A 27398-nucleotide genomic window follows, 5' to 3' on the forward strand; every position below is an offset into this window, starting at 1 on the left:
TCAGGAACTCTAACATCAACTAGGAATTCTGACAGTTCCTGTTGCTAGTCCCTCAGGCAGACTCCAGGTTGGCTCTTAAAGAGTATGTTATGTGCATGCCTTGGCCATCATCTGTACTTGTTTATAGAGATTGTGTTTTGACCAGTGACCGTCATCTGTACTAACACTTGTGTATAGAGACTGTGTTTTGACCAGTGACCGTCATCTGTACTAACACTTGTTTATAGAGATTGTGTTTTGACCAGTGACCGTCATCTGTACTAACACTTGTTTATAGAGATTGTCATCTTGTTCCATTCTTTTCCTCCTTTAAAATTTAACTTATCATTCCTTTATAATGAATGTTTCTCCTTTCTTTTTTATTGAATTTTTCATTAAAAAATCCATATTTGTACTTATAATGGTCAAGGATGAAACTCAAAACTCACTCTCCTAACTTCCTGAACAGATTATCTGATCCTTTAATGGAGGACATTGCTGGTGGAGTCGACACTCTAAAGTGACATTCCTGTCACTTGTTCTTAGCTTCTCAGTTTTAGGCAATGAAACAGGAACAGAGTTGAAGTTTACTTTCCTTACCCACAAGAAGGAAATAATTGTCAATCACATTAATCCTGTAGGCAAGAAGAAAACAGCTTTGTAATGCCTCAGGCTTATTTAGACTATCCACTTTTAGTCTTCCAATTTTAATTCTGACTTCAAAGTACTTTTATTTTTTATAAAAGTCAGCTTTTGTATAAACAAGTTAATATTTTTCTTTCCCTTTAAATTGTGTTTTATATATAGGTAATAAAGTAATTGTCTGCCCCCAACTTTGCTAATTAAGCTCAATAAAATTCATTAGAAAGTAATTAGCTAGCAATCCATATTTTCAAAAGGTTTCAAACAAGTTTATAGATGTAAGTATCAAGTGATGAAATGGAGATTTAGGAAGTGATAGTGTAAGCTTTATGCTCAATGGGTAAGGAAGCTGATGTGTTGTTGCCAAGTATATCAACTAAAATGCCTTCAAACATTGTGTAAGCATTCTTAAACTTTTATACAGAGTGTGTCTTCACAAATGATACCTAATAAGGCTAGACTTTCATTGAAGTACTTTGAGTTTCATAGAATTTTGTTATAACTGTTAAAAGGTACAGTTTGCTATGTAAAGACGTTAGGTTTATGTAACCAAACAAAAAAAAATGACAATAATGTCAGCTATTATCTGCGTACTCCTTTAAATGAAATGAACCAAATGTTTTTGTACTTATTTAAATTGATCTTATAAATATTCTAATACCTATAAACAACCTTCCCTACACACACACACACACACACACACACACACACACACACACACACACGGGTGGATTGCTTAGGCCAAATAGTATAATATCTTAACTCAAAGAGTGCAGTAGTGCTCAAATACTCTTAATTTGAGGTTCACATTACTTATGCTCTGGATTGGCTCCAGTGTCAGCTCCACACTTGGTGGCCTTGACAGATATGAGCATCCCTAGCATGGATTTCATTCCACCCAATCTGTAGACCTATTAACCATGACCAGAGAGAGAAGAGAGCCCACCTTATCAGCTGGGGTGAGGGGACGTAAAGGAAACTCTGTCTACAATGTAAGTAGTGGGAAAGAATGTTGGAAAAGCAACTCTAGCAGGTATGATCATCTCTACCTTACAGGTGAGAAAATGGATACTAATAATCCACACAAGCCTAGGCTTTCTGAATATAATTTCTGTTCTCGACTGCGGTCCGGTAGTAGTAATGTCATAGGATTGAGATGAGGACTCCTTGAGATGTACAAAATGAGTGGCATAATATGCTCTGTGCAGAGACTCAGTATAGTTAACTCAACCCAGGTACTTATTTAAAGCCTGTGACATAGCATCAATTATTGTACCTGGTACTCTAATCACCTATTAATGTTAATCTTTATAACTCTATCAGACAGGATTACTATTATTCTCATTTAGACATTTGGAAACTGAGACCCTGAGAATCTGAGTGACTTTCTCATGGTCATATAATAAATAAATGATAATATTTCCTACTGTTTATCTATAAGACATCACTTAAAAGCAGGCATCCAAAGTTCCTACAGTTTGTGATTGAAGATGATTTTCACACAGTTCCCCTTTCTAAGTAGCTATCTCTTTTTCTCCATCTCCCTGCTTTTTGCCTCCATACTGTTTCACCATGAAGTGGTGGGCCTTGATTATAAACATACCACAAACCATACAGATATGTGGCTCTGTGTGATCGCTGTGTGTGTGTGTGTGTGCGCGTGTGTGTGCGTGCGCGCATATGCCAGATTACTTAATTTTTATACTCATCACTTTACTTCTTTTTTTATTTTAATATGTATTTTTCTTATTTTCCCTTAAGTAAAATTTTAAAACTTAGAATTATGCAGACCAAACTTATTTTATCGCCATCCTGCCTAGGATGATGTATTCTCATGATAATTGGGCTTCCTAACATCTATGTAATAACACATTGTGAGGATTAAATAACATGTTACAAACAATATATTAGTTTCTCATGTGACTAATTCCAATTTAGTTATTGTTATCTCTTGGATATTTTATGTGCCTTAACTTACAAGGTCTGGAGGGGTGGTGGTGGTGTTGGAGGTGGTGGTGGTGGTGGTGGTGGTAGTGGTGGTGGTGGTGGTGGTGGTGGTGGTGGTGGTGGTGGTGGTGGTGGTCATGGTGGTCATGGTCAGACTTCGACTTAAGCACTCTTTTAAATGGGCTGAAATAGAAAGAGTGTATTTAAAACTGGGGTACTGAGGATCAAATAACAATACCCAGTGACCCCATTTGAAGGTGCGGTATTGCTGGATTCCTTGTGCCTTGACTGACTGCCATTTTATCTCAGTACCTCGTATAGTTCCTGAATAAAATAAGCACCTAATAAATACTGCTGAACAAGTACTAAATGTTGGAAGTATCAAAGAATGGGGAAAGGATCTAGCACACTACCTGGCAGATAGGAGACACAAAAATCGTACTACTATTCTTATCAACAATGTGATAGTTTTTAGGTATATCTCCTTAAAGTATATAAATAAACATGAAAACAGTGTACTGTTTTATAATGGTTAATCAAAATGCTCTGAAGAACAAGGATAGCAATACCCTAATCCTTTTGTTCTTTGTCAAAGACTCACTGATGTTGCTGGCAGACTATGAGATGGGTTTGGGTCTCAGGTTCTAAACCAGGATGTGCCCATGTTCTTCTTTAACAGAGAGAAGCAGCCCTCCCTTGCTGAGCACGGTGCCCCTGAACATTTACCACCATTACACTGCTGGAGCTCACGCTTGCTATGTATGTCCCAGTTTCTCTGCAGAAGGTAGGAATGTTGTTTGTGCTCCATGGTTTCTTTATAGAGTTATGGTTCTCTTGTCTTCATTAAACATGAAAGTATCTGGTATCTATAGTTTGAAATGCCAGTGACTTCAAGTAGTTAAAAAAAAGTATATAAACCTGTCATCTTTGAGGAATACTTATAAGATTAGTTAACACTCACTGTAAAGTTAGTAATGCAGGAAAATATAGTAGTACTACAACCTGGAGATATGACACTTGGTGTTTTCTGACATTCTTTTCTGAGTTGATCAATGATTTCATGTGATATATGTCTATGTGCTTGTGACTAGGACTATGAACTGTAGGGCGTAAATGCTCTGTGGCTGCCCTGCTTCTTTCACTTAGCAGTTTATGGCAACATTTTTCATATCAGTAGCTGTCATTCACATCACTATTTTTAAGCACTGTGTAATATTTCAGTTTAATAATAAGACTACAAAAATGTGAAATTTCTTCTGTAATTGCATTTGAGATGCTTCCAGTTTTCTCTAATAAAGATGACTTTTGTACACATCTTGTACATATCTTTGTACTGATGTCTGATGATTTAACATGCTCTTTGTTCTTAAGCACAGACTCCTAAATTTAGATATGCCCATGTACAGAACCACAGCTATGCTTCAAATCCCACTGAATGCTTTTGAAATGCTAACTTATCGTATATTCTTTGAAATCACATTGGTTAATCAAGGGTAAATAAATCTACCAATTTACATCTCATCAGCACTTTATAAGAGTACTTCTTTCTCTGCAGTTCTGTCTACTTTTGTATTAGCTGTGTTCTTAAATCTAATGAAAGTGTATAACATTTTAGTTTTATATTTATCACCAATGAAATGAACATGAATTTTTCATTCTTTTATGAATGCCGTGTTCTTCACTGTGCTGACACTTTGGAGGGGTGTGTTTTTTAATTAGAATCAATAATCATATTAAAAAATATTAGAATACTGGAAGTAGTAGCTCATACTTGTAATCCCAACACTTGGGATGATGAGGCAACAGGATTATGATTCATTTAAGGCAAGCCTTAGTACATAGTGGGTCCAGGCCAGCCTTGTCTACAGTGGGGAAAACAACCTCATTCAGAAAACAAACATTCAATCTGTAAATATTACAGATTGTAATATGCCTTCTGAGTTTTCAGTTTTTAATATTTTGCTTTAATGTTTTGATTTTATTTTTTTTCCAAAGAAGGTTAGTAATGTGACTGTAAGGTACACATCTACGACACAGGGAACATCACTAAAGAGGAGGCAAAGAAAAGAGAGAGAGACACAAAGGATGAGGATGTCTGCTGTGCGATAGTGTTTTCTCTATATGACAAGGAGCTGCACCCATGAAATCTTAGCATTGTGGTAGTCTGAACAAGACCCATACATTGAAAACACCAGTTGACATCACAACATGGATGGGGAAATCTCACAACACCCCAGCCCTAGGCAATCAATGGCTATGAAGAGAAGCTGCAGTCTTCCCCAGGGACAAATGCCCTGATAGATGATCCAGTCCCCAGTTGTCAGTCCGAAACATGTGCACACAGACACACAGACACACACACACACACACACACACACACTCACACACGCACGTGCACACAAGTAACACTAAATGAACTCAGCAGTTTGTATTTATATGTGTGTGTGTATTGTTATGTTTGTATGTTTGTAGTGTGTATGTGTGCATGTGTGTGCATATGTGTGTGTAGCAGTAATTTAATCATGAAGTTGAAAGAAAGGAGAGCATAAGAAGAGTTGGAGGGAGGAGTGTGCTGGAAATGATATTAATATTCTACTGTGTATGTAATTCTTAAAAACTAATGAAATAATTTTAAAATGTTAGCAATGAATCCCCACATTCCCAATTTGGCATCAATAATTAAGAACTTGTGGATAATCTTCTATTTATACCCTAATGTTTTTATTTTAAAATAAATTATATTTATTTCAGGTATTATATGATATCTGTTAATATTTTGGTGTACACACTGACTCTAGATGTAAATTAAACCTAACCTATATTTTATATCTACGGCACTTTTACTGAAATCACATACTCCATTACAACATACTTAGAATATTTCATTAAATGTCAGCATTAGCCAAGACTAATGCTACCTAATTTGCTATTTCAAAATGAGTCCTGTAAGAAGTTAATTGTACTAAATAAACTACATACAAAGTAAAATTGGTTATCACTCATATAGTAAAAGCAGAATGCTCACAAACCTAAATAAAAAGCTTGTTTGATTTTTCTATTGGAATTATCTTATTAAATACTATAATTCTTCTTTAGACCATTATGTATATTTCATTTTTCCAGCTTCAAAAGTTCTGTCTTAAATTGAATTCTGTGAGTGTATCATCATGGATTTTCCCAAATCCTTTAAGGAAATTTTTAATATATGTTTTCTCCCCAAACACAAATTTGTCTTTATATCCTTGAATCAGATAGAATATAATGCTACATCTTATGATGTAATCAGTATCTGATTCACTATTAAGATATTAGTTGAGAAGAAAGTAGTACCTTCTTAGTGTCATCTACAAAATATGATAGTAAATGTAGTAGTAGCTCATCATAGAAAGTTGAGAAAATGTCCCCATGATAACTACAGCCAGAACTACAAATTATTTTCAGGTGTAATTCTTAATTTTAAAAGACACAGTACCAAGTCAGTCCCAACTAGAAGTAGACTTGTCCTTTTATAGAAAAAACATGAGTGAAAATTAAGTCTTAGTCTTAGATGTAAAAGTCATGTATGGTTTCATAATTTAAAAAATCTTTGGGGAGGCTGGAAAGATAGCCTATAGGAACACGTGCTGCTCTTGCAGAAGACTGGATTCTGATTTGCAGTGGCTCAACCACCTGTAACTTCAGCTGTCGAGAATCCAAAGTATTTTCTGGCCTGTGCAAGCACCCACATGCTCATGCATGTAGACACACACAGAGACAAACAAAATATTTGAAATAATAGCAACAAATTCTTTTTTCTTTTTCTTTTTCTTTTTTTGATTCAGAAGAACAAAAAGTTAAACTTCAAGTTTAAAGTCATACATACTGAAAGTTTTCTTTCAACTATCTCTGATGAGTTTTGAAAAGTAAATAGGTTCTAAAAAGTTATTACTAACTATAATAACAAATAGTGCATGTCCAACATTGATTTGCTATTTAAGATATGTTATCCTCATAATATCTACTCGAGATAGAAAATATTATATCTCTGTAAATAAAATGATTCTGACTGAGGCAGTCTGAGACACAAGACTTTCAAAATCACTCTTTTTGAAAGAGGACCTTATTTCCCCCTGGTATACTGATATGCTTACATGTTGTGAAATGCTGTTAATTGTTATAGCTCTCACTTTTCATTATTGTAGAATTTGTACAGAGACATGCTAGGAGAACCATTTTTGAGTAGGCAGTATGTTGTTCTTAACTGCAATGACCATGTTGTAGTGTAGAGGAACTTGCATGGTTTTTCCCCATAATGGAAAAGCTAAATTATATTCACCCCAGTAATGAACATCTTTCTCCACATCAACACTTACATATTGCCTTTCTGATAATAGTGATACTATTAAGTATGGAGTTGTGTAGTTTGCATAAGGAGATTTTTTAATGTAATATTTAATAGGAAATTGTAACTTATAATCTATTTATGCTAACACCAAAGTGAGAGGATTGCAATGGTCTGTCCTAGACATAAAATAAGAATGAAAAGCTTCAGTATAACATTTGACAATAAATTATTTATAGATAAGAAAAAGCAAGAATTGAATTAGTTTGTGGCATGGTATGACTCTAACTTATCTCTGGATTTCAGAAGCTATTGCATCTTTGAATTCATTTTTGCATTTATTGAATTTATTTTGTTTTGCAAATATAAGTTAACTTATGAAAACTATATTATAAAATTCTAAGATGATGGAATTCCTCTCCATTATCCCTGCTTTTCATATGCCTTGAAGTTTTTCATATGCCCACTTGCTTTTGCTATATAATGTCATGTCTAGGCATTCTTCAAATATTAGACTATTTTTTTATTAATGAGTAAAGAGAGCCAACATTCAGATTAACTGCTACTAAATTTTACTGCCTGTTTTAGTTGCATCTGAGGGTACACATGAATTAAGCAAAAAGGGAAGTCATAAAAGCATAAGAAAGAATGTTTTAAAATCATCTTACAAATGGAATTCTAAATAGCCAGCACAGATTTAACCTGAAGCTTTTTTGGGGGATTGTGAATAATGATTAGGTGAGATGTGGGCCTCAGGCAAAGCCTTGGGGCATGTATGCTCCTAGCCACTTGTTCCTTCTCAGAAATGGGTCCTTCACCTGGGAGTGTTGTTTGTAATACCAGAGAGAAGGAAACCTGAGTTGGACACTTTATCAACCAAAGGCGGTCTCAGAAGTAAAGCTTTAATAGTACAGGTTACAAACACAAGATACCTTCATAGATTTCTCATTTGCTCTTTTATTTTTATGTTTTAGCCCATATGTTTTATTTACCTTTAGAAATAATTACATCTGAAACTATAACATCAAGAATGTAATCACTATTTTAAGTTGTGTTCAACTATGTTCAATGTTTTTTCAATGTGATGAGGTTTCTTTGAAAAATAAAAAACTCCATCTCTCATTTTTATTAGAATTTCATGGGAAATCCATAGTTATAAACTTTGATACTCTCACTGTACTTGAAAGTTTTCTGTAATCTGATGTAGGGAAGTTATAAACTTGGTACATGAAACTCTTGTAAAAGTACTGAAGTTTTGAGTTTGTCTCTAGTGCTTTCCCAACTATTGAAACAATCCATTTTCAGAGCTACTTTCTTTAATGAAAATCTTATATCTAAAAGTTGTAGCAATTATATATCACCTTTTAAAATAGATGTCTCTGAACAGATAGGCTTACTAAGCCATTTCCAGTTCTCACTCAGTCTCTGGGCTCACACTGGTAAGGATGCTCATCATAAAATGGCCAGGGTATTGCTCATGTAAATGCCAGCATACTCATTAGCTTTCCGTCACTGAGACAAGTATGTGAGTGAGACAGGGTAACTTAGACTTATTTTGGCTAATAGCCTCAGATATTTCAGTCCATCAAGTTCTTCTCAAAGGAGAGAAAGATTCAGTGGAAAGACACAAACAGTTAAAGACAAAACTTTATTTAGCAAACCAAAACATATGCTTCAAAGACAGTTTGAAGCAGGGTACCACAAAGTGGGAGGAGCAGCCCATTGGGTTCTGTACTGTAGACATTGAGTGAATTTCGTGAACTTTTATGAAATGGGTATGATGAGCCTTTTCCTCTCTGAGATCATGGAGGACTAGCTCCCTCTTTTACAGTCTTTCTCCCCTTGATCTTCTAGAAGGTGAGGTAGTGCTTTAAATCACAACACAAATGTCACTACAGTTCTGACAGCATCTGTTGAGGTTGTGGACCCTTCATTATTGAATATATGTCACAACAGAAAAGTGCACTAATGCCTTAGTTTCTGATACTGTGGGAACAACTGCACCCTCAAGAACATTTCTTCACAAGGCAACGTTCTGAAGCAACAGGAGACACAGCTACCATCACACACCTGCAATTTCCCTGGCCTCCTCATATCTTATATCCTACCCTGCTTTTCCTTCAGCTCTTCATCTTCCATGGTTCTAATTTTATTTTGGTAATTCTGTATGTTGTTACTTATGTCTGTTTTAAGACCATAATTAAGTAGCTACATCATCACTTTATTTTCCAAGACTTATTTGTATTATTTTTTATTTATTGTGTTTGAGTATTTTACCTGCTTGTATGAACTTACTTGAAGACCACATGTGTGGCTGGTGCCTGTCCAGGTCAGAAGGAGTGTCTGATCTCCTGGATCTAGAGTGATGGATATGAGCCCTCCTGTGTATTCTGGGTACTAAACCCAAGTGGTCTTCAAGAGCACCATGTGCTCCTGACCCCTGAGCCATCTTCCTAGCCCTCCAATATCAACATCATCTTTGTAGAAAACCCTCAGAATTGCTGTCTGCTCGAGCATAAATTTACTCGTGGGGTCCAGTCCTTTAGCCCTCCCTCCCTTGAGTTCTTGACTAAACTAATAACTGCTCAGATTGAAAGTCCTATGCCTTCAGGTTTATGTCCACTACTATGTTTTCCTTTATGTTTTATTGTTAATATTGATTTTGTGTTTTCTTAATTTTTGAAATTATTTCACTCTCACGTTACTAGGATGTAAGCTCCAAGAAAACAAAAGCAATCAATTAATCCACCTCTGTTTTTCCTTATTAATTTCTCCACTGCTGCCATTGTTTCAATGGCTGAAAGAATGTCATGACTCAGCTGCCACTAGTGTTTCAATTAATGATTATAATGCCAAGGAGTCTTTTGTTTACTTACATCATCCTTCAGTTTTCTTAGAACTTCTAGCTGTCTTCTGTTTTCCTTGCAGTTTTTTTTTTTCCTTCATCACAGTGTTTTCCACCTGTCTGGTCTGTGCTCTTCTATCTTCTCTCCCATTAGAGCTGCTCTAGTGTTGACATCCTTTGGCTGCCCAGTGTCAGCCTGGGCTGCTCCTCCCCTCATGTCCTAGTTGACACTACTAGAACACAGATTTTTTTTTCCTCTCTAAATTTTGCATCCTCTATAATGAAACTAAAAGTTTATGAATAATCACAAATTGTTGAAGTTTTAGGTGTTTGATATCTATTCTCATGAGAAATGTATCTGAATTTAATATTAGAAGTTGCCAGCTACGCTTTACTGGAAAAAACAAGAAAGTAGGGATGTGTGAATGTCCTTACTCAAAAAGGAGAAAACACATTTTAAAGTGCTATTTTGGGCTAACAGATCTTTGTGAGTCACTATCTAAAAACTTGACATTTATTAAAACTAATATGAGTTTCTTTTTATAATCTTTTTTTCATTTTTTATTGTTAAGAGATTTTTTTATTATTTTACTTACCAACCACAGATTCCACTCTCCTCCCAACCCCCAGCCCTCCCCTCTAACCCACCCCCCATTCCAACCTCCTCCAAGGCAAGGTCTCCCATGGGGAGTCAACAGAGCCTGGTACATTCAGTTGAGGCAGGTCCAGGCCCCTCCTCCCTGCACCAAGACTGTGCAGAGTATCCCACCATAGGCACTAGACTCCAAAAAGCCAGGTCATGCACCAGGCATGGGTCCTGATCCCACTGCCTGGGTGGGCCCTATATAGTTCAAGCTAAACAACTGGCTTGCGTATCCAGAGAGCCTAGTCTAGTACCATGGGAGCTCCTCCGCTCTTCATGCATTTCCACTAGTTTGGCTCATCATCTCTGTCCATTTTCCCATCAATGTCCCTTGCTCATAGAATCTCTCCTCACTCTCATTGATTGGACTCTTGGAGCTCAGCCTGGCACCCAGCAATGGATCTCTGCATCTACTTCCATCAATCACTGAATGAGGGCTCTATTATGACAGTTTGGGTATTCAGCCATCTGATCACCAGAGTAGGCCAGTTTAGGCACCCTCTTGACTATTACCAGTAGTCTAAGATGAGTCATCCTTGTGGATTCCTGGAAACTTCATAACACTCTGTTTCTCCCTATTTTCATGATATCTTCATTTATCATGATATCTCTTTCCCTACTCTCCCACTCTGTCCCTGTTCCAACTCAAAACTCCCGTTCCCCTATGTTCTCATCCCCGATCCCTTGCCCTTCATTACTTGCTTCCTCATCCCAAGTTTGCTCATGTAAATCTCATCTATTTCTCCTTCGCTGGGCAATCCATGCATCCTTCCCTGGGTCCTCCCTGCTAGCTAGCCTCCCTGGAGCTGTGGGTTGCAGTCTGATTAACCTTTGCTTTACATCTAGTATCCACTTATGAGTGAGTACATACCATGTTTGTCCTTCTGAATATGGGTTACCTCACCCAGGATGATATTTTTCTAGTTCCATCCATTTGCCTGCAGATTACAAGATGTCATTATTTTCCTCTGCTGAGTAGTACTTCATTGTGTATATGTACCACATTTTCTTAATCCATTCTTCAGTTGAGGGACATCTAGGTTGTTTCAGCATTCTAGCTATTATGAATAATGCTGCTATGAACATAGTTGAGCAAGTGTCCTTGTGTTATGATTGAGCATTCCTTGGGTATATGCCCAAGAGTGGTGTCATTTGGGTCTTGAGGTAGATTGATTCCCAATTCTCTGAGAAACTGCTATACTGATTTCCAAAATTTTTGCACAAATTTGCACTCCCACCAACAGTGGAGGAGTGTTCCCCTTCTCCAACATAAGCTGTCTTCAGTGTTTTTGATCTTATCCATTCTGACAGGTGTAAGATGGTATCTCAGAGTTGTTTTGATTTGCATTTCCCTGATGACTGAGGATGTTGAGCAATTCCTTAAATGTTTTTTGGTCATTTGGAATCCTTCTGTTGAAAATTCTCTGTTAGCTCTGTAGCCTCTTTTTTTTTTTTTTTTTTTTTAATCGGATTGTTTGGTATTTTGCTGTCTAGTTTCTTGAGTTCTTTATATATTTTGGAGATCAGGCCTCTGTCAGATATGGGGTTGGTAAAGATCTTTTCCCATTCTGTAAGCTGTTGTTTTGTCTTATTGACCATGTCGTTTGCTCTATAAAAGCTTCTCAGTTTTAAGAGTTCCCATTTATTAATTGTTGCTCTCAGTGCCTGTGCTACTGGCGTTATATTTAGGAAGTGATCTCCTGTGCCAATGCATTCAAGAATACTTCCTACTTTCTCTTCTATCAGGTTCTGTGTAAGTGGATTTATGTTAAGTTTTTGAACCACTTGAACTTGAGTTTTGTGCATGGCTATAGATATGGATCTATTTGCAATTTTCTACATCCAGTTATGCCAGCACCATTTGTTGAAGAAGCTTTCTTTTTTCCATTGTACAGTTTTGGCATCTTTGTCAAAAATCAGGTGTTCATAGATGTTCGGTCGGATTAATGTCAGGGTCTTCAGTTCTTTCCATTGGTCCACATGTCTGTTTTTATGCCAATACCAAGCTGTTTTTATTACTATAGCTCTATACTAGAGCTTGAAGTCAGGGATCATGATGCCTCCAGAGGTTGCTTTGTTGTACAGGATTCTTTTAGCTATCTTAGGTTTTTTGTTTTTCCATATGAAGTTGAGTATTGTTCTTTCCAAGTATGTGAAGAATTGTGTTGGGATTTTGATGGGCATTACATTGAATCTGTAGATTGCTTTTGTTAAGATTGCCATTTTTACTATGTTAATCCTACCTATCCATGCACATAGGAGATCTTTCCATTTTCTAGTGTCTTCTTCAATTTCTTTCTTCAGAGACTTAAAGTTCTTATTATACAGGTCCTTCACTTGCTTAGTTAGAGCTACCCCGAAGTATTTTATATTTTTTGTGGCTTTTGCAAAGAGTGAAGTTTCTCTGATTTCTTTCTCAGACCATTTATCATTTGTATATAGGAGGGCTACTGATTTTTTTTTTTTTAGATAATATTGTACCCAGCCATATTACTGAAGGTGTTATTTAAGCTGTAGGAGTTCCCTGGTAGAATTTTTGGGGTCACTTATGTACACTGTCATATCATCTGCAAATAGTGAAAGTGTGACTTCTTACTTTCCAGTTTCTATCCCTTTGATCTCCTTTTGTTGTCTTATTGCTCTAGCTAGAACTTCAAGTACTATGGGGAGAGTGGACAGCCTTGTCTTGTTCCTGATTTTAGTAGAATCACTTTGAGTTTCTCTCCATTTAATTTCATGTTTGCTGTTGGCTTGCTATAAATTGCCTTTATTATGTTTAGGTATGTTCCTTGTATTCTTGATCTCTCTGGGACCTTTATTGTAAAGAGAGGTATTGGACTTTGTCAAAGGCTTTTTCAACATCTAATGAGATGATTATGTGATTTCTTTTTCTTTCAGTTTGTTTATATGGTTTATTACATTGACAGATTTTCATATGTTGAACCATTCTTGCATCTGGGATGAAGCCTACTTGGTCATGGTGGATAATTTTTTTGATATGTTCTTGGATTTGGTTTGCCAATATGTTATTGAGTATTTTTGCATCAATATTCATGAAGGAGATTGGTCTGTAATTTCTCTTTCTTTGTTGCATCTTCGTTTGGTTTGGGTATCAGTGTAGCTGTAGCCTCATAAAAGGAGTTTGGTAATGTTCCTTCTGTTTCTATTGTGTGGAACAATTTGAAGAGTATTGGAATTAGCTCTTCTTTGAAAATCTGATAGAATTCTGCGCTAAAACCATCTGGTCCTGGGCTGTTTTTGTTTGGGAGAATTTTAATGACTGTTTCTATCTCCTTAGGGGTTATTGGTCTATTTAAATAGTTTATCTGGTCTTGATTTAACTTTGGTATGTGTTACCTCTCCAGAAAATTGTCCATTTCTCTCAGATTATCCAATTTTGTGGAGTACAGGTTTTTAAAGTATGATCTGATGATTCTCTGGATTTCCTTGTTGTCTGTTGTTATGTCTCCCTTTGCATTTCCAATTTTGTTGATTTGGATGCTCTCTCTTGTGGTGGTATTGTGTTCCCCAAAATATTGTGTACCTTAATAAACTTATCTGGGGTCAGAGAACAGAAAAGCCACTAGTTAGGCAGTGATAGCACACGCCTTTAATCCTAGCATTCCAGAGGCAGAAATCCATCTGGGATCTCTGTGAGTCCAAGGCCACATTGGAAACAGCCAGGCATGGTGACTCATGCCTTTAATTCCAGGAAGCAAGCCTTTAATCCTAGGGAGTGATGGTAGAAAGCAGAAAGGTATATAAGGCATGAGGACCAGAAACTAGAAGCATTTGGCTGGTTAAGCATTTGGCTGGTTAAGCAAAGCCTTTAATCCTAGGGAGTGATGGTAGAAAGCAGAAAGGTATATAAGGCATGAGGACCAGAAACTAGAAGCATTTGGCTGGTTAATCATTTGGCTGGTTAAGCATTCAGGCTTTTAAGCAGCAGTTCAGCTGAGAGCCATTGGGATGAGGACACAGAAGCTTCCAATCTGAGGAAACAGGACCAGCTGAGGGATTGGCAAGGTGAGATAGCTGTGGCTTGTTCTGTCTCTCTGATCTACCAGCATTGACCCCAATAACTCGCCTCAGGTTTGATTTTATTAATAAGAACTTTGAAGATGCTGCACTCTCTCTCTCTGCTTTTTGGTTAACTTGTATAAGGGCTTGTCTATCTTGCTGATTTTCTCAAAGAACCAACTCTTTGTTTCATTGATTCTTTGTAGTATTCTCTTTGTTTGTATTTTATTAATTTCAGCCCTCAATTTGATTATTTCCTGGCATCTGTTTTTCCTGGATGAGTTTGCTTCTTCTTGTTCTAGAGCTTTCAGGTGTGCTGTTAAGTCACTAGTGTGAGATTTCTCCAACTTCTTTATGTGGTCATTTAGTGCTATGAATTTTCCTCTTAGCACTGCTTTCATAGTGTCCCATAAGTTTGGGTATGTACTACATTCATCTTCATTGAATTCTAGGAAATCTTTAATCTCTTTCTTTATTTATTCCTTGACCCATTGGTGATTCAATAGGGCATTATTCAGTTTCCATGAGATTGTAGGCTTTCTGTAATTTTTGTTGTTGTTGAAATCTAACTTTAAGCCATGATGGCCCAATAAGAGACAGAAGGTTATTTCAGTTTTTTTGTATCTGTTGAGGTTTGCTTTGTGACCAAACATGTGGTCAATTTTGGAGAAGGTTCCATGGCGTGCTGAAAAGAAGGTATATTCTTTTGTGTTAGGGTGGAATATTCTGTAGATATCTATCTATTAAGTCCATTTGAGTCATAATGTCTGTTAGTTCCCTTATTTCTCTGTTAAGTTTCTGTCTGGCAAGCCTGTCCATTGGTGAGAGTGCAGTATTGAGGTCTCCCACTACTAGTGTATGGGGTTTGATGTGTGATTTAAGCTTTAATAATGTTTCTTTTACCAATGTAGGTGCCTTTATATTTGGGGCATAAATATTCAGAATTGAGACTCATCTTGTCAGATTTTCCGTGATAAATATGTAATGTCCTTCCTGATCTCTACCGATTGATTTCAATTTGAAGTCTATTTTATTAGATATTAGGATAGCTACACTGGCTTGCTTTTTAAATCCATTTGATTGGAAAGTTTTCCCAGCCTTTTATTCTGTGGTAGTGTCTGTCTTTGAAGCAGAAGGATGGATCTTGTTTTCGTATCCATTCTGTTAGCCTGTGTCTTTTTATAGGTGAATTGAGACCATTGATATTAATGGATATCAATGACCAGTGACTGTTAATTCCTGTTATTTTTTAGTGGTAGTGTTGTATGTTTCCCTTCTTTGGTATTTGTTGGTGTGGAACTATCTATTGCCTGTGTTTTCATGGGTGTATCTAACTTCCTTAGGTTGGATTTTTCCTTCTAGTTCTTCCTGTAGGGCTGGATTTGTGGAAAGATATTGTTTAAATCTTGTTTTATCATGGAATATTTTGTTTGCTCCATCTATGCTGATTGAGAGTTTTGCTGGGTATAATATTCTGGGTTAGCATCCATAATCTCTTAGTGTCTGCATAACATCTGTCCAGGACCTTCTGGCTTTTAGAGTCTTCATTGAGAAGCAGATGTTATTCTTTATATGTTACTTGGCCTTTTTCCTTTTCAGCTCTTAATATTTTTTCTTTATTCTGTGTGTTTAGTGGTTTGATTATGTGTTGAGGGGACTTTTTTTTGGATCCAGTCTATTTGGTATTCTGTGTGGTGATATTTTAATTGTGCTGAAATGTGATATTATTTGTATGTTAATAAATAAAGTTTGCCTAGAGAACAGAGGTCACATAACGAAGTCACATAGCAAGCCATAAGCAGAGTCAGGTGGTGGTAACACAGACCCTTAATCCAATCACATGGCAGGCAGAGTCTTTGTGTGGTCAAGGACACAGCCAGGCGTGGTGACAGGAGCCTTTAATCCCAGTACCAACCATATAGAGACCTGGAGGTCTGTATAGACAGGCAGTGACGAGGAAGTCATGTGGCTAGACTTAGAGCCAATGAGAAGGCAGAACAGGAAAGCAATAAAAACACAAGTCACACAGGCAGAAGCTCTCTCTGGGGAAGCAATGGTGGCGAGATGGTAAGATAAGGTAGTTGTGGCTCTTCACTAGTTCTCTGATCTCTTTGGCTATTACCTCTATATTTGGCTTTGTGTTTCTTATTTAATAACTGTTTAGAAATTCATCTACAGTTCTGTAAGCTTCTTGTATCTTCATAGGCATTTCCTTCTTTAAGGAAAGTTTTCTTCTATGATTTTGTTGAATATATTTTCTGTGCCTTTTAGTTGGTATTCTTCTCCTTCTTCTTCTATCCCTATTATTCTTAGGTTTGGTCTTTTCACGGTGTCCCAAATTTCCTGGACGTTTTGTGTTATGACTTTCTTGGTTTTAGTGTTTTCTTTGACTGACAAATCTATTTCGTCTATCGTATCTTCAACTCCAGAGATTCTCTCTTCCATCTCTTGCATTCTGTTGGTTATGCTTGAATCTGTACTTCCTGTTCATTTGCTCAGATTTTCCATTTCCAGCATTCCCTCAGTTTGTGTCTTCTTTATTGCCTCTATTTCAGTTTTCAAATCATGGACTGTTTCCTTCACCTGTTTAATTGCTTTTTATTGGCTTTCTTTAAGAGATTTATTGATTTCTTCCATTTTTGTTTGTCTTTTCGTCAATTTCTTTAAGGGAATTTTTCATTTCCTCTTTAAAGGCCTCTATCATCATCTTAAAGTCATTTTTAAGGCCAGTTTCTTCTGCATTGGGATGTTCAGATCTTGTTGATGTACAACCACTAGGTTCTGATGGTGCCATATTGGTCTTAATGTTGTTGACTGTATTTTTGCACTGGTGTCTACCCATCTCTTCCTGCACTCTGTGCAAGTGGTGGCTGTGTCTGATGGAGCCTCTCTTGGTCCTATTGATAGTCTTGGTCTAATGGCAGCTCTTGGTCTTTTCCAGGCTCTTGATCCAATTGGTGCTGACAGATTCTGTGTCTCAGGGGGCAGCTCTTAGTCCAGTGTGCACTAATGGGCTCTGTCTCAGGAAGCAGCTCTTCCCAGTTGGTGCAGGGTTGGCTTATGACTCTGGTGGTCACTGGTGTCACGGGTGATGGTTTTGTTGTCAAGGGGGCTGGGGAAGAGGCAGCTGTCTGGTCTCTGAGGCTCCAATGGCTTGGGAGAAGGGCACAGAATGTGCCCCTGGGGCCTAGTGTCTAGGGACCTGGTCTGCTAGGTCCAGAGATGGGGCCTTACCTGTTCCCAATCGGTGCAGGGTGGGCTTATGACTCCAGTTTTCATTGGTGTTTCAGGGGGCTGTTTTCTTGGCATGGGGGCAGAGGAAGAGGCAGCTGCACAGTCCCTAGGGCTCCAATGGCTGGGGGCTCTTTTTATAATCTTAACAATCATTATTTTTTAAAATTGTTACTTTTAAATGTGTTTTGAGAAGAAGCAGTTGATACCTATCTAACCACTTTTCATTTTAGCTCCACTCAAAGTCTAGGACTGCAGGTAACAAATCATTCACCATGTAACATTCAGAGGCAATTTAGGATTCTTGGCAGGGGAATTAGGCACTGCAGGAAGTGGAGGGTACTCCTTAGTGCCACATCTCATATTCTTTACTCTGATGCTGAACTCTTATAGGGTGAATGTTTTCATAGTTTACCTCGGTGATGCCTTTCCCAATACAAATACTCAGTGACTCTCCCAGTACTCAGCCCTCCCATTGCTACCCTCCTGTCCGTAGTGTCTCAGCCCCTGAGTCTCTCTGTGGTTCCATAGAATAATGGCCCCAACTACTGGGGTCAAGGTTTTCTGGACACCTTCAGCAATTCTCTTTTTCAGCTCACATTAATTTATTGAAATTTCTCATCTGTTGGTGGCCCATCCTCCACCTGTTGTGATTTTATTTATTTTTTTAATCCCTGTAATGTTATTTTACTGGGTCCTGACAAAAATAAAAATATGTGTTCTCCATTCTGTTTTTAAATAAAGTCACAAAGTTTTTAAACAGAAAAATAGTCAGACCAGTTGGAGTTTTGCAAATATTATTATGGATACCACTTGAATTGTGGCAACATAAGCTGACATAATAGGATCGTGTGTGCTTTCCTGTACCTGAAGCAATTCTTTTGTGTGCTCTCTTACTGTGTGCATTAGAGAACGCTATTGACAGGTCTGGAGATGCCTTTGATGGGGCAGTCCTGTCTGTATGAAGTGCTGTTTCGACATACTCAGTAGTTTTTATGTTACTCTTCTTAATTGCTGTGCTTGCACACTGAAAGGCTCTTTTCAGATAGGTTAACAAAACTGCAAGACAAGTTGTTTTCATTTCTATCTCCCTTTAAACCACTGAAAAAGAAGCCTTGAATTTGAGAGGGAGTAGTGGGAGTGGGACACGGGTGGCAGGAAAGGAAAGGGGGAAATGATGCAGTTATAATTTAATTAAAATAAAATATAATTTAACAGATATATTAGTATAGTTTAACAGATGAAAATTATATCCATTGTTTATGTTTTGAAAAAAAGCAAGATGTTTTAAGTCTATAACAGCACATTCAGTAGATTTCAAGTAAAATAATAATATAGATTATGGTCATTTAGACTCAATATCTCTAACAGTACAATTGTTAAGAAATTTCTAAAGCATTATGCGGTTTCATAATTAAAATATCAACACTCTAAGACTTTCTTGTAAATAAAAATAATTTTAGAGATCATTATTATCATATCCATTTGCCTTTATTATAAATGGAAACTATAGTTTTTCTGATTGCTGCTAACTACTGCAGGATTTCTCTGAAAATTGCATATGCTTTTTGATTAACAATGCATTTATTTTCAGTATATGCCCTTTTTGTCTGCTTCTGACTGTTCAGCACACACACACACACACACACACACACACACATCTGAGAGAGTGGTGGAGACAAAAGACATTTTATTAAGTAAATAATACTTCTCAAAGGTTTCATTCAGCTTACATAATAAAGGAAAGAAGATAATATTTAAGGCTTTGTTTTTTATTTTACATGGGAATTATTATTTTAAAAACCATGTGGTGCTGTTTTTCTCATTGTTTGAATGTCATATGGTTTCTTGGCTCCTTGGAAATCCTCCTGCTTTTTTCTTTCTATTCACAGTATTTAGAGTAGTTTGTGTGACCTAGATATTGAAAGTGAAGGCAGGGTGTGTGCTGCATTGCTGATACTTATGTTGAAATGCTCATTCTCCATGCTAGAATTCCAGGGATCACACTGCTTAATACTGTGGTGTGTTAAAAGTTCTACAGTACTATATGTAGTCATTTTCAAGGTTGCTATTAAAATATTCTTGAACACATTTTTAAATAATCAAATGAACACCAGTGCTTTTATATAGAATGTGTCAGTCAGTGTTCATAATTTACTTTTAGGTCAAACTAGATAAGGCTCAATATAGTTTCCCCTATTCTTTACCTTATAATTGGAATTGCAGTATCCTAGTAAACTTTGATATCTATCCCCAGCCAGAAAATGAGTCTGTTTTGATTTCCTGAGTTGGAGAAAGCTCTGTTAAGAACATGTATTATCTAGCAGTTACATTCTAAAATTATAATGTTAATTTTGTTATATTTCAAACTACTGGAGAGTATTTCTCTAGGTTTTCCATTTAAAACGCTGCCTTTCCAGTGTGGAATGCTGTTTTGTTCTTTAATACTTTCGTGTGAAAAGCAACACCACAAAAGAAAAGCACGGAATATATTAAGATAAGGTAAATGCTCTGAGGTGGAGAATAATATATACTGAAATGTTTGAGCTTGTTTACTTTTTATCCAGAAAATTTTAAAAAAGGAATAAAATTGTATCACAAGTCTCTGCAGAGAAGTTAAAATATGGGCTTGCTAAGATCAAATTTGTGATTTTGTTTATCCTTTTGTTGACAGACCAGCTCACCAAACTACTTGATATGATTCTTTGTACAATTAGAGAAAGCCACAAAGAACCAGAGCAGACCACCAAAATGAGATGGCTTTAAGGTAGAAATCAGGTGCTGTGAATCAAGTCCCCCATGCAAGGAGAATCAGACATAAATAAGGAATGCAACTGGATAGGCAGAAACCAAACATAGTCCCTTCTACACAAGAAGCAAACCTAAGAAAGCAGTTTAGAACAAGGACTTAAGAGGTGTGGGATATGGAATATGGATTCATGTGAAGCGAGTGGGTATGGACCACAGACTGGAGACTGCCTACAGTTAAACAGTAAGTCGAGCTCCAATTTTTCTCTAGCAGCATTGAAAGCATCACAAAGGCATTTTCAAACAGTAGAATACTCCGAATTCACCCACTGTGCAAAATTGTCCAGGTCAAGACTGTGACACCAAAGGGCTCACATTATAGTCCAACAAAGAGGAATGTAATTTGTGTATTACTCAGTTTTCTGTCATTGTGACAGCATAACTTCAAAGGAGGAAAGATGTGGGGAGGGGTTGAGAATATATAATTACATCATTTCTCCATTTCCTGACTTTCTTCAAGCCTTCCCATATACCCCTCCTTGCTCTTTTACAAGTTCATGCCCTTTTTTTTCATAAATTACTTTTAACATGAGTATATATGTATGTATGTGTGTGTATGCACACGTGCGTGCACACACGCGCACACACACACACACACACACTCTTAAATATAACCTGCTCATTCTATATAATGTTTGCAGGGATGACCATTGGAATTATATAACTAATTGTGCCCTTCTGCTCCCTGTATTCTTTAATTGCCTATAGCTCTTATGTAGGGTTGAGGACTCCTGGGCTTTCCGCCATCCATTTTGACATGTCCGTTGGTGTCATCCTTGTTCAGCTCAAGTTTAGGCAGTCATGTTACTGAGACTTTATAGGTATAAGTAACTTTTGACATTACTTGGAGATAGAGTCTGACTGCAAACTCCCTGTTCCTCTGACTCTTACAGTCTTTCCATCCCATCTTCTACAATGTTCTCTGAGCCTTGGGTGCAGGAGTTTTTTGAAAATATATTCCCTGGGACTGGGATCCACAATTCTGCATTTCGATTGGCTATGGTTTTCTGTAATGGTCTTTGTCTATTATAAAGAGAAGTTTCCTTGATGAGGAGTGAGGACCACAATTATCTATGGGTATAAATAAGGACAATTGCTTAGATTGTTGTTGGGGGTTATACTGGTTTGACAAACTGGTGGTTATATGTTCTGCTCTAAAATCCACCAGGCATGTTTTCCCTTGTGTTGCGTGGGTCTGAAGTCCAACTGGAGAGCTGTTGGTTACCACCAAGGTGTGCATGCCACTGCTGCATCCTTAGGGTTGTCATGCAATGGTGGTTGTTGTGGTGGTTCATAAGCATCATAGTTGAGTAGGATTGCTGATTGCCTCCCTGCTTTGGAAGCTTGCATGGTGCCTTCTGGTGCCATGAAAGTGACTCCTTAGGGATGGGTCATTCCTGTATACATCCTGTATACATGAACTTTTCTCATCTGGGAAAAATGTATTTTTATTAGTTCTTTGAGAATGTCATACAATGTGGGCTTTTTAATGTTTATTTATTCTTTGAGACTCTCTTCCAGTAGCTTTTGACCATATTCTTTTCCCTTCCCCAAATTGTCCCAGATCCTCCCTTAAGTCCCTACCTACCTGCCTTCATGTTCTCTCTCTCCCAGTAAACAAAACAAATGATTAAAAAAAAAAACATGGAGTCTGATTTGGGGTCTACTCTGGAGTGCCACAGAGATATACCCAGTGCCACTCCATTGAAGAAAACTGAATTTCCTTTTCTGTAGCTATCATTTGTGAATAGCTCCATGGCTAAGGTGGAACTTTGTGCCTGCTTAACATCCTCTGTGCTGGATTTTTTTTGTCTGGCCTGAACTTATGCAGATCTTATGCATGCTATATGTGCATCCACCTTGTGTCTGGAACATGTCTTTCCTTGAAGTCATCCACCGCCTCTGGCTCTTTCTGCCCCTTCTTTCACATAGATTACTGAGCCTTGAGGAAAAGGGGTGATTTAAGACACCCCATTTAGGGCTGGGCACTATAAAATCTTTAATTCTTTAAATGTTGGTCTCCATGTCAACTATCATCTACTGCAAAGAAGCTTCTATGATGAGGAGCTATGGGTATAGCAGTCTGTCATTACAAATTATTTTGCTACTGTATTCAATTAGCAGAATAATAGTAGTAGATTTTCCCATAAGGCCCATGACTTTTGTAGTCTTATATTCTTGGCCTCATTAACAATGTCTGGTATGGGTTACAGTCCCATACATTTGTGCCACTATTGCCCCAATTAACATACCTTAGAGGCAGATCATTATTGTAGGTCTCAAGGTTTGTAGCTGTGTGAGACTGATGATTGCTTTTCCTCTCCTGTAGTATATATAGCATCTTTCATTACTATGAACACTATCCAGTAGAGGTGAACTGCGGTGGTGACGAACGCCTTTAATCCCAGCACTCGGGAGGCAGAGGCAGGCGGATCTCTGTAAGTCTGAGGCCAGACTGGGCTACAGAGCGAGTTCCAGGATAGGCACCGAAACTACACAGAGAAACCAAACCAAAAAAACCAAACCAGAGAGAGAGAGAGAGAGAGAGAGAGAGAGAGAGAGAGAGAGAGAGAGAGAGAGAGAGAGAGAAAAGAAGAAGAAGAAGAAGAAGAAGAAGAAGAAGAAGAAGAAGAAGAAGAAGAAGAAGAAGAAGAAGAAGAAGAGGAGAAAATCCGCTAGCTTTCAGTCATGTCCCTTGACATATTTGTGTGGTCTCTTCAGCAGTAAGGACCTTAATGTCAAGTTGTGCAGGGTAACCATTAGTATTGGAATAGTCTGTAATGTTTTGTTTCTATGGCGCCCCTTTAGGCCAATAACTCAAAAAATGTAACACATTCGTGGAACTAGGGGTTTTGTTTGGTAGTATATGATGCCTAGTTGTGGTATTGCCATATCTCTCTGTGTGTTATTTGATAACTTCATTTAAACTCCTTTTGTACATGTGAGTATTTTAGGAAGGTTCTAAAGTAGCTGGTTTACATATGGCTTTTCAAGATGCCATTAGTGCTAGTTATCCCTCCCCATATTCCATCCTCTACCCTGTCCTCCCATCCCCTTCCCCACTTAATTATTCTGTTCCTATTTCCCATCATGCCTTTTTTAGCAGATTGAGCACATAGTTTTATTTTTTATTTAAAAAACAGTTTTATATTCATTTTACATACCAATCACAGATTCCCCCTCTCATCCCTCCTCCAAAAGGATAAGTTCTCTCATGGGCGGACAGGAAAGCCTAGTATATTCAGTTGAGGCAGGATGCAGCCCCTACCTGCGGCCTCAAGGGTGAGCACAGTGTCCAACCATAGGCAATGGGATCCAGTAAGCCAGCTCATGCACCAGGGATAGAGCCTGATCCCACTGCCAGGGGCCCCTCAAACAGACCCAGATACACAACTGTCTCTCATATACAGAGGGTATAGTCCAATCTCATGCAGGTTTCACAACTGTTGGTCTAAAGTTTGTGAGTTCTTATGAGCTTGGTTCAGTTATATCTGTAGATTTCCCCATCATGCTTTTGACACCCCCCCCCCGTTACTCATAGAATCCCTCTTCCTTCTCTGTGACTGGACTCCCAGAGCTTGGCCTGGTGCTTGGTTGTGGATCTCTACATCAGCTTCCATCAGTCACTGGATGAAGGCTCTATGATGACAGTTAGGGTATTCACCAATGTAATTACCAGGGTAGGACAGTTCACACTCCCTCTCCACTATTGCTAGTAGTGTAATCTAGGGTCATCCTTGTGGATTCCTGGGAATTTCCCTAGCACCAGGTTTCTCCCTTACCCAATAATGTCTTCATATATCAGAATATCTTTTTCATTGCTCTCCCACTCTGTCCCTCCCCAAGCTTGACCATCCCATTCCTTCATGTTCTCATTTCCCATCCCCTACCTTCTATTGCTTGCCCCATCCCCAGTTTACTCATCAGGATCTCCTCTGTTTCCCCTTCCCAAGGTGATCCGTACATCCCTCTTAGGGCCCTCCTTGTTTCTTAGCTTCTCTGGAGCTGTGGATTGTAGTCTGATTAACCTTTGCTTTACATCTAGTATCCACCTATGAGTGAGTACATACCATGTTTGTCTTTCTGAATATGGGTTACCTCACTCAGGATGATATTTTCTAGTTCCATCCATTTGCCTGCAAACCTTGTGATGTCATTGTTTTTTACAGCTGAGTAATACTCCATTGTGTATATATACCACACTTTCTTTACCCATTTTGGTTGAGGGGCATCTAGGTTGCTTCCAGGTTCTGGCTATTATAGATAATGCTGCTATGAACATAGTTGAGCAAGTGTCTTTGTGGTATGATTGAGCATTCCTTGGGTATATGCCCAAGAGTGGTGTCATTGGGTCTTGAGGTAGATTGATTCCCAATTTTCTGAGACATTGCCATATTGATTTCCAGAGTGGCTGTACAAGTTTTCACTCCCACCAACAATGGAGAAGTGTTCCCCTTGCTCCACATCCTCTCCAACATAAGCTGTTATCAGTGTTTTTAATCTTATCCATTCTGACAGGTGTAAGATGGTATCTCAGGGTCATTTTGATTTGCATTTGCCTGATGACTAAAGATGTTGAGCAATTCCTTAAATGTTTTTTGGCCATTTGGGATTCATCTGTTGAGAATTCTCTGTTTAGATCTGTAGCTTGTTTTTTAATTGGATTGTTTGGTATTTTGCTGTCTAGTTTCTTGAGTTCTTTATATATTTTGGAGATCAGCCCTCTGTCAGATGTGGGGTTGGTGAAGATGTTTTCCCATTCTGTAGGCTGTTGTTTTGTCTTATTTACTGTGTTCTTTGCCTTACAGAAGCTTCTCAGTTTCGGGATCTCCCATTTATTAATTGTTGCTCTCAGTGTCTGTGCTACTGGTGTTATATTTAGGAAATGGTCTCCTGTGCCAATACTTTCTAGTCTACTTCCTACTTTCTCTTCTGTCAGATTCTGTGTAACTGGATTTATGTTGAGGTTTTTGATCGACTTGGACTTGAGTTTTGTTCATTGCAATAGATATGGATCTATTTGCAATTTTCTACATGTTGACATCCAGTTTGTCAACACCGTTTATTAAAGAAGCTTTCTTTTTTCCATTGTAGTTTTGGCATCTTTGTCAAAAATCAGGTGTTCATAGGTGTGTAGAAGTGGGGTATTGAAGTCTCCCACTATTAGTGTATGGGGTTTGAAGTGCAATTTAAGCTTTAGTAATGTTTCTTTAACATATGTGGGTGCCCTTGTATTTGGAGCATAAATGTTCAAAATTGAACTTCATCTTGATGGATTTTTTATGTGACTCTTAAACTAGAGTTGCATTTAGCTGCCCCAGCTCTAGGAAGTTGGTGCTTGCATTGTGTCAAGTGTTTTTACTTAGCTTGCTGTTTCTACTTAGCATGCTGACTGCTCAAGTGGTCTGCTGCACAGTAATGCCTCTTACTGGAGCCATATCCATTTTGTTTGTTTTATTTTGTCTTTTTACTTTCTCTCTCTCTCTTTCTCTTCTTCTCTCTTTTTTTTCCTCTTATTTTTTCAGCCTTCTCAGGAAGTATGTGGAAATTTGGGCCCCATATGGGTTACTATATGTAGTTGGAATTTTTATTGTACCACCAACCAGCTCCGAAATAAAGATATAGAGACTTACTATTAATTATGAATGCTCAGCCTTAGCTTAGGCATGTCCCACTAGCTCTTTTAACTTAATTTAACCTGTTTCTATTATGTATGCTTTGCCTCGGGGCTTTTACCTTTCTTTTTCATTCTGTATGTCTGACTTTCTTCCTTCCTCTGTGTCTGGTTAGCTGGCCCATGGTGTCTCCTTGGTGTCTCTTTTTTCTTTGTTCTTTCTTCCCCAAGCCTAAATTCCTCCTCCTACTTACTCTCCCTGCCTGGCAGTCCCACATATACCTGCTCACTCACTATTGGCCATTCAGCTTCTTATTTGACCAATCAGGTGCCTTAGGCAAGCAAGGTAATACAGCAACACATCTTTACATAGTTGAACAAGTATTCATCAACATAAACAAATGCAACACATCTTTGCATAGTTAAACAAATATTCCTCACCAGTTGCTCAGCTTATTCTCCAAGTTTTCAGAACCAAGTAGATGAAGGATGGATAGATGGATGGATGGATGGATGGATGGATGGATGATACATAGATTATAAATAGCTAGGTGATAGGTAGATAGATAGATAGATAGATACATACATACATACATACATACATACATACATACATACATACATTGATAGATTCATAACTGGCCAAAAAACATGGGCGAAATGTCAATATTTCCAAGTTCTGGGTGAAGGGAATGATAGTTTCTTGTCCACTTCTTGCAGCATTCTAGTAAATTTGAATTTACCCTGAAATAAGTTGGAAGACTTTTTTCAATTTTGTTTACATATATTTATATATGAATATACCCACTGCAAGTCAAAGGTTTTTTTTTATCATAATAGGCCTTAATGTTCCGTATGTGCAAGAAAAAACATTCATTTTACAACCCCAAGTCTTAGAAATTGTTCCTTTTTATTCAAATCAGTACAATAATGAAACAAAAACTCTCCTTCCTTCAGGAAAAGTTCATGTATTCATATGTCACATGAATTTCTTTGCATTAAATGTACCACATTAATTCCAGATAATATTTTAAGTGAGTGTGATTAGAAGATATGCAGTGGAATGCTGTTTCAGAAGACACACAAGACACTCACTCCATCTTAATCTCCTTTTACCTTGTTAACGTATGTGTAATAGACCTTCAACCTGAAGCATTTTTCTCCCACATACTTTATACTAAATTATGTGTTCCTTCATGGTATTCTTAGCAGCTTACTATGAGCTGAACCTTTGCTTCTTCAAAGCCCACTAATAATTTCATAGTCTACATTCATAGTATATTGAATAAAATGTTAACTGTTTCTTGTCCTTTTAGTAACCATATAATTTTTATGAGAAAATAGCATG

At 37.6% G+C, this 27398-nt stretch overlaps 1 protein-coding gene across 7 annotated transcripts in view; it reads left to right on the plus strand.

The window, feature by feature from the left end:
- The window catches only part of Mbd5 (methyl-CpG binding domain protein 5), a 367675-nt gene that overhangs the window by 228640 nt on the left and 111637 nt on the right, over positions 1-27398 (plus strand). For 6 of the 7 annotated variants that reach the window (XM_028879704.2, XM_028879987.2, XM_028879795.2 and 3 more), the window contains exon 1: positions 3251-3352. The gene's annotated coding sequence lies outside the window, so the exon portion shown is untranslated. Of the gene's footprint in view, positions 1-3247; positions 3353-27398 lie in introns of those variants that run through there. The other variant, XM_028879644.2, reaches the window with a different exon arrangement.

The sequence above is a fragment of the Peromyscus leucopus genome, chromosome 4, assembly GCF_004664715.2.
Source record: "Peromyscus leucopus breed LL Stock chromosome 4, UCI_PerLeu_2.1, whole genome shotgun sequence".
Lineage (NCBI taxonomy): Eukaryota > Metazoa > Chordata > Mammalia > Rodentia > Cricetidae > Peromyscus > Peromyscus leucopus.